Source organism: Talpa europaea (genome assembly GCF_964194135.1).
Source record: "Talpa europaea genome assembly, chromosome: 1".
Lineage (NCBI taxonomy): Eukaryota > Metazoa > Chordata > Mammalia > Eulipotyphla > Talpidae > Talpa > Talpa europaea.
The window spans coordinates 127,369,952-127,378,926 of record NC_140073.1 but is presented as its reverse complement, the minus strand read 5'-3'; the positions used below and the strand labels follow the sequence as shown (position 1 = coordinate 127,378,926).

The window sequence follows — 8,975 nt, the reverse complement described above, 5'->3', positions numbered from 1 at the left end:
TTTGTGGGATGGCCATATGCCCAGCTAAAACTCTTTTAGGAAATGAGAAATTAGATTTTGGGCAACAAAATTTTTGTAGCAATCTGCCACAGTTCTTTAACTTTTCTGAACCTTAGTTTCCTCACCTCTAAAATGGTGAAGCTGTTACAGGGCAAACCCAGATATAAAATGGGTTTTGCAGACTGTGGGTCCTCACCTGCGTGCTTAAAGGGGACTTATTAATGCTAAACTGCAGACATACAGAAAAGGTTGATAAAAGGCTTATTTACAAGGGAAGGGGAAATAGGGAAATGAATAACTCAGGGAGAAAAAGAGGGAGATAAGTTCGTAAATGCGTCCTACCCGTTCAGCTGAACCTGGAATCCCAATGACCCGCTGAGCTGGTGAAAAACCTAGCAGGCTGGGTCACCCTGGGTCACTTGGCCAGTTAAATACTCAAACTGAGAGCCTAGTTACTTAACTCTGCCCTCAGATCCTTTGGTGATCATGGGATTTGTCGTTCTCAGTGTTGTGGGGGTGGAGTCCACAAAGCCTTTATGGAGTTTGCTCAGGACATCCTTTACCCAGAACAATAGTAAAAGTATCTACCTTAGAGGGGTGTCTCGATGGTTAGGTTTACACACACACACACACAATTATTATTACACACACACATTATTATTATTTTCTGACTTAGAAAATACACTCAATAAATGTTAGTTTTTAACTATGAAGGTATTTTCAAATGACAAGAACTCGTTTTGTTTTTTTACTGCTTAAATAATTTTTTAAACAATGTTTATTTTGCATCAGGAAAATAAAACTATTTACAGCAATAAAAGACCCTCAACTAAATATATAGAGACTACAGACATGATGCAAACATAACATCTAGACTTTTTTGTTTTAGCTTATTTAAAGTATTATTAATGGAACATCACATACTATTTCTTACAATAGTTTTAATGTAGATAACACAGAAGTAGGTTTTGAGGTAAGTAGTCCATTAGAGTAATTTAATTTCCCTTGCAAAAATTTTAGTTAGATTTACTCTTAAAATGGGTCATCGCTAGAAGCAATTCATTTATTTGGCAAGATATTCTTAGCATATGGATTTGCTGCAGAAGTGAGAATTCTAAAATACCTCTGTAATTTTAAAAGTTTTCTGGATGTTTGGCCGGGGGCAATAAACTATAAAACCTTTTGCTAACTTAAAGAAGATAAAAATTTCTTTATTATTGATATTTTTAAACGTGTGCAAATGTAGAAGAAGACTTACTAATACTTTATAGTGCTTTATTTTGAAAGTAGGAAAATTTCCTGGTTTAATAGTATTGTGACTCTTTGAGTGCACTCTATTTGCCATTAGTAGTTAGAAAGAAATATTAAATAAAATAATTGTTATTGTTAATCTTTCATAGCCAATTTTTTTTTAGATAAAAAAGGTAATTTTATTTGAGTTTTGGTTTCCTTCTTTATTAATTTTATCCTGTCAATTGCTAAGGATCATTCGCTAATAATTTTAAAAGAAATTCTTAGAAGAAGCCAGAATTTGGTTAAATAATAAAGATGAAATATGGCCAGGTAGTTTATTCAGAAATTTTCATTAACATTGTGAATTGTGAAATTGTATGTTAATTTGCTTAAGGCTAGTCTGTTTCCATTGAAAATGTGTTTAAAGTTGAGCTTTAAATTTATTTGTGTATTAATATTCTAATTTATTTGATGAGAAGGGCATTAGAAGTAAAGAAATGAAGACTATGTTAAGTTTTTTTTGTTTTGATTTTTGATTTAGGATTTATAAAATGTGTTGCGTAAGAATTCTTTGGTTTGCTATATCTCTGGCAAAATGACAGAAGAGAACATGTGTTTTATCTACTTTGTCATCATCAATTTTAAATTAAATTTCTCCAGTTTAGTTTAAGTTTTATTGATTTAATCTGAAGCTTTTGGCACTTTACTCTTGATCTTTGGAATCACTGCTGGCTTATATTTTTGGGCAAACTTTAGATGATCTTTACAGGCATTAAGACAGGGATGGAGTTATGTAGCCATCAGCTTTGTAACCACCTAGGACAGACTTCATTGTTAACTTGGGGAGGGGAGCATAGAGCTAAAGTCAGCTTTGAATTTTACCAAAGGTGTTTTCTTACTATCTCTGAAGAAACACTTAGAGTACTTACCCCCCACCCCCAAATGAAAACACAGAAACAGAAATTAGCATTCAGCTTTTAATCATTTATCTATTAGACTATCCTGATCATTAAAGTTTTAATGCTTTATTTTACCTTTAAATATACTTTTATTACAATTTTTATAGATTTAGAATATTGAATGCATAATTCACAGATGACTATAATTGCTAACAAACACCAAGGATAACTTTATACAGGAAATTTATCTAAGTAGAAGACTTGATATTGAAATCATAAACTTTGATGGAAAAAATAAGGCTGAGGGGGGGAAAATTAATGAATTTTTAATAATTTTTCTTTTTTCCCTCAATCTTTAATTTTGAAAAAAATATTAACTTTAAAAAATTTGAGAAAGCACTCATATTTAATAAAATTCTGTCACATTTAATCCTCTCTCTACATATGTATATGCAATTTTATGAACTTTAAAAAAAATAAGGTGCAGATATCATTGCAGTCCTAAATACTTCCATATTTCCTAAGAATAAAGTTGTGTTCCAACCACTTCCATTGTTATTGTTATCATTATTTTTGAACCAAAGAAAATTAACCATAATTCAATCCTATATCTCATGTACATTTTATGTTGAAATTATCCCACAATTAAAAAAATAGTCATTAAAAAATCCAACAAAGTTTCATGCATTGGCTTGATTCTCTTGCTTCTTCCTATTGTTTTGTTTCATGACATTGATTATTTGCAGGAGTTTAGACCAGTTGTATTCTGGATTTGTCTGTTTATTTCTCTAGATTCAGGTTGAACATTCTTAGCATGAAGCCAGCTGAGGTGATACCAGTTACTACATCACACCTGGAGGCACATGAGGGCTTATGATCCTGCTATTGGTGATTGTGGGGTAGAATCATTTGGTTAAGTGGCAGCCACCCTAGCTTTCCTGTATACATGTACATTTGTTCTTTTATTTGTAAGTAATTTGTGGGATGATGCTTGAGATCATGTGATGTCCTATTCCTTTATGATCTTCTCCCAAGTGCTTTTTAGCATTTTGTAGGTAGTTCTTGCCTGAATTAGTCACACTAGAGATTGTTGAGGGAAAATATCCTGTCATTCCATTTTCTTTCTTTTTTTTCCCCATTTCCTTTTAATAGCTGGCATTCTGTAAGAATTACTTTCCTCAACTCCCTCCCCACTCCATAAATAAGGATTTGTGGATTTTTTAAATTAAATGTGTTTTAATTGACTGTTAGCATTATATTTTTTTATTTTTTTTTTAGCATTATATTTTTAATTGCAGCAGTTTTGCTAAGTCTGGTGTCCCTTCAAGCCAACTGTCTATTCTTTACATATGATTCCTATAGTCTTTGAGTACTTCCCCGAGTTTAGGAATATATATTTTTAAGTAACTAAAATAAAGTTATAATATTTATTTTATAATCAAATAAAAGTATCCTAGTCACTTTACACAATTAAACTAATATCCTTCTATCACCAGTTTGTTTGATGGAAAGTTCTTTATTCCTGTAGTTTATTAATATGTGCATAACTGATTTATTAAGGATTATAAGAATCTCAAGAGGACAGTATTTGCTGAATTTCTCAAAGCTGACCCCTTTTCTGATTTATGCTCCAGAATAAAACTGCTCTGAGTGCTACCTCCTGGGACCCTCTATACTCCCAGAGACACAGAGTAACATGGGTACTTAAGATAGAAAATAACTCTCTCCCCATGTATCTCTGCTCTGTCCACCTGCCTCCTGTACAGTTTGGAAATAGTGTTTACTGATGCTTATTTTTCATTATCTTTCCCAAATTTTCATCGGAATAACCTCTATTGCTTCTCTGCCATCCCTTTTACCTCCTTTTTCTATTACCAACCTCCATTCAAGCATTAACCACTGATATTGCAATTGAAATAGTTTAAATAAGTAACACATAATGGGAAAATATCATTAAAATTTAAGTACAAGGGACTTATCATTGTGCTGTAAAGTATTGAAATTGAATCCTTCTTTTGTGGTCACTTGTTAAGTGGCTTTACATCTATATACGCTGAAGTATGTGTAAGAATTTCAGTTTCAATACATATCTTTTGCAGTGTTGTTTCTAATTTGCTTGGAGGGTGGGAAGGTTGGAGGGGAGAGGAAGGAGCTGAGTAGGCTGACGTTATCCATCAATCCTTGTATTTAGATATTCTGGTTAACCACCTGTGGATCTCATCAGCACATTGTTATTTGGGCTGTATTTCTCTCTTCTTGGCCTCAAGACTGTTTTAAGAGACTCAGCTACCTTGAAATCCAGGTATGCAGTCTAAAGCATTCTGACAATGCATTGTCAGAATGCAGTCTTTGTCAAAATGCTTTTGACCACATACTTGTAAGCCTGTCAAAAAGGAAATAAGTGGCGTGACTCAATCTTAATGAAAACCATGCTGTTTTATAGTGAATACCTTTTTTTATTGCCTCTAAGTTTTCACAAACCACTTATTCAGCAACCTATTTCAGGGCAGGAAACCAAATTCTGTGATTTTCAGTAACTGCCAGTCCTCCTGACCTTTGTCAATCCTTTTTCTGTAACTGGATTTTGGCTGTGCTGCTGAGTAAGGTAAAACTGATGAAGAAATCATTGTATGGACTGCTTGCATGGAAAATTGTTCTTAAAGACCCACTACGAAGATATCTGTAGACCCTGTTTTGAGAAAAGCTGTTAAGAAACTAATTTTCTGGAAATGCCTGTCACTCATTTCTGCAAAAGTGGTCTTGTCACTGAACTAATCAAATGTATTTTTTTGGGGCCTTCCTGGTGGCACAAGGGGTTGTCTCAGCATTATGAAGCTATCCACAGCCACTGCAGCATGAGTTCAATCCAGGCCAGGGAGCTACCCACATGTGCAGCAGACCTCTCCTGACTCACACACTGCTCCCCCAGCATTGTATTTCAGTCAATCTGCCTGTTCTGTTCTCCACTCTGTCTCTGGTGAGTCTTCTCACCCCCCGCATTTCTGGCCTGCATCCCAGCTCTTGTATGCATGAATAAATAAAATAAATCTTTAAAAAATAAATGAAATGGATTTTTAAAGATTACCTGAAAAAAGGGAACACATAATAAAGAATTTCCTCAAAGCTTCAATCTCTGGGACAGGAGTAAGGAGCACAGGATTATGAGGATCTTTTTTTTTTTTTAAAGATTTATTTATTTATTTATTTATTTATTTATTTATTTATTTATACCAGTACTGGGTACAGTCAGAAGCGCGGGAGGGTGAGAGAATTCACCAGAGCCAGAGCAGGGAGCAGAACAGGCAGAAGGACCGAGGTACACTGCTGAGGGTAGCAGCGGGCGGCAGGAGAGGTCTGCGCGCCATGTGGGACCCTCCTCCAGTGGCCGGGAGCAGCCGGGTATTGAACCGGCGCCTCAGACGCTGCGGACAGCTTCGCAACCCAGCGCTCAACCGCCGCGCCACCGGGGAGACCCGATTATGAGGATCTTAAGAAGTAGTGACTGAAACTTTTGTCACTAAAGGGTGGTCTCTGTATTATCACCTGGGTGCTTGTTAGAAATGTAGAATAGGAGGCTGGGTTCCACCTTATTGAATCAGGATCTGCATTTGGACACTATCTCCTAATGGTTTATATACCAATTAGGTTTGAGAAGCACTGGGATTTGTTATAGTGAGCTACTCTTCTCTGCATAGCAACTGGTTGGGTGATAAAGGCTCATGTTGGGAAGCACTTGCAGATAATAAATAGCATAATTTAGAAACATTCTTTTAGACCGAAGCATTTCAAATATTTATTGTAAACTTTTATCTTATCATAGTTGTTAGGTATTTACCTTCCCACACTTCTTCAGAGAACACTTGAAGAGGTATTTCCCAATATCAATAATACTAGTTGTTTAAGTGACCTTTAAAGTCCTTTTGCTAATCATAGGCTAGAGTGCTTGAATTCTTTCCTCTCACTTCCTGCTTTACATATTATTTGTATTGTGATACCAGGTGAATAAATTTTTGCACTCATGCATCATTGTATAAGGAAAACTGTGAAGAAAGGATGCTTCTGTCATTTGCATCCTAACTTTGCTGAGGCTGTGTATCCACAGTAGGACGGACCCTTTTGTTTCAGGACCTGGGAGTTTTGGGCTTGTGGATTTACTCTATATATCTGTGAGTAGTAATCAACTGAACTCTCGACACCATTAACTCACATTAGCCCAGCACTAGCTTTAATAATGATGGCAGCTTCATATCAATCAGGTTTTCTTAGCTTTTAAGATGTTTTATTTATATCTGGGGTGATCTTATAAAGGTATTTGAGCCTCTTCCCGTCATATGAAACTCCTTCACATCCCTAGATATTTCTGAGGGGTGGACAGTTTGTATGTGACTCTGATAAGCTAACATATGTGCTGTTGAAGACACTGTCAGGGTGAGGCACATCTGACTGCCTTACTCAGGTCGGAGATCCTTTGGGGGCTGCAGTGTGATGAGCTAAAGATGTAGTGAAAAAAGCATTGGGTTTACAATTAGATGGATGTGGGCTTGAATCCCAACTCTCCTGCTTATTAGCTTTCTGACCTAGTAGAAGTTATTTAAGTTTTGATATTTGAGCTCTATAATTATAAATGTAGAGTTATTTATACCCTCCAGGATTGTTGTGAGGTCCTCATAAAGACCTCTCCTGTCACCCGCTGCTCCCCTCAGCAGTGTACTTTGGTCCTTTTGCCTGTTCTGCTCCCCGCTCTGGCTCTGGTGAATTCTCTCACCCTCCCGCGCTTCTGACTGTACCCAGTGCTTGTATAAAATAAATAAATAAATCTTTAAAAAAATAATAATATATTAAGGGTCAAATAGCATTCCTGGCGAAGAGCAGGTACCATTTGAATGGTCAGTCACGTTACTTTGTCCATTTGGTACATTAAATAATTCCCTATCAGTTTTTTTTTTTTTTCATGTCTTCCCTAAACGGAATAGAGATTTAAATAGCTTCTGGTAGTTTTGTCCATCAAGTATATTTTCAGTGAACCTTTGCCAGGAAAGTATCTTTTGCTGTGGCCACCATGAGAGACCTTGGCCTTCAAAGGTGCCATGCTTTCACCCTGGCGGATTCATCATTTGGATCAAAACCAGCAGGGATAACCTGTCCAGAAAGCAGAAAATATTCATTTTACATGCAGGGTATGCCCACATGGAGTCAGAGTCAGGAAAAAGAGTGTATGTGTAAAGCAAGTGACGTTAACTTGTGGCAAAAGGGCTTTGATGAATTAATCATGTTCAAATGGTGGCAGTATGTGGAATTCTTTTCCATGAGGCAGGCTATGAAATGTGATGCTTGGTTTCAAAAAGTATGCGCATGTAATTCCCTGGACAGGAAATTTTTCTTTACAATTTAGAAAGGTTACACAGTTCAATGTAAGGCTCTAGAGCCAAATTCCGAATTCTGCTTATATTACCTGGAGGTTTCCCCTCATTTGGAGGTGATAATCCCTGATTTATTAGTGCTCTCGCTGTCAGCATTTGATTATAGCCTCTCTGAATCTGAGCCCACAACAAACTTGGGAGGCTCTGATTTAGATATTAAAGTATTACCTTGATTATTTTTAATTTTAAGTGGTTGCTGTTTGGAAAATGTTAGAAAATAGCTTAATCAGATTTAAGAAAATTACTATATGAAGAATATATTTTGTCGTGTTTAAATTACATTTCTTCATCTGTAAACTTGGGATAATAATAGTATCTACTTCACAGGATTACTACATACGTCATGGGAAAATGAGATAATATATGTAAAATGCTTAGAATAGTGCTTGGCACACAGTAGACTCATTTTATAATTATGTTATTATCCACTTTTTGTTACTAGTTTCTGCATACAAAACAGAAACCTTCATTTTGGAAAATGTAAAATGAAACAAAAAAATCACCAAAAATTCTCTACTAATTATAACTGATGTTAATATTTTAGTATATTTTCCTGGTCTCCTTTCTGTTACCCTATGTATGTTTTACATAAATAGACCAAAATTATACTGGTTTGAAACGCATTTTTTTCACTTATTAATTAGTAAAATTTTCTCATGTTATTGAATATTCTTTATCAGGTGACTTTATTGGTGTTTTTTTTTTTTTTACAAGAAGGCAATTTATTTTAACAGAAAATAATTTGAAGAGTCCTGTTCACAGACGGCGACCACGGCGACCCCCCTTCCTGCGGGTGCTATCAGAGGGGATGGGGGTGACATCCTCAATCCGCCCAATTTTCATTCCTGAGCGGGCAAGGGCTCTGAGAGCTGACTGTGCCCCAGGTCCAGGAGTCTTGGTCTGATTTCCTCCTGTAGCCCGGAGTTTGATGTGGAGGGCAGTGATGCCCAGTTCCTTGCACCTCTGGGCCACATCCTGGACTGCCAACATAGTAGCATATGGCGAGGATTCATCTCGGTCAGCCGTCACCTTCATCCCACCAGTTACACGGCAGATGGTTTCCTAGCCAGAGAGATCAGTGACATGGACGAAAGTGTCATTGAAGGACGCAAAGATGTGGCAGACACCAAATACGTTTTCTCCTTCAACCACCTGAGGTCCGAGGCCGATCACCTGTTCTTCCTTCTTTTCCTTCCCCTTGTGAGGTGCCATTTTTGCGCTTCTTCTCCAGACTCCGCCACAGGAAAGTTTATTGGCTTTTTAAAATCTTATATGTGTCCTGAAGCTTCTTATCCCTATTAATAGATATTTGCATTCTACTTTGTCTTTCATTTTTAAAAAGAGTTTTAAAAGAGCAGTTTTAGTTTACAATAAAATTGAGAAGAAAGTGTAGAGATTTCTCATATAGTCCCACACATGCTAA

The 8,975-nt window shown here is 36.3% G+C and overlaps 1 pseudogene across 1 annotated transcript; it reads right to left on the bottom strand.

Annotated features, from left to right (window-relative positions):
• Window positions 1–8,260: 8,260 nt before the first annotated feature.
• LOC311168320 (small ribosomal subunit protein uS11-like) lies at window positions 8,261–8,764 on the bottom strand (annotated as a pseudogene). Its single transcript has one exon. The product of its transcript is annotated as a small ribosomal subunit protein uS11-like (transcript).
• Window positions 8,765–8,975: the final 211 nt, after the last annotated feature.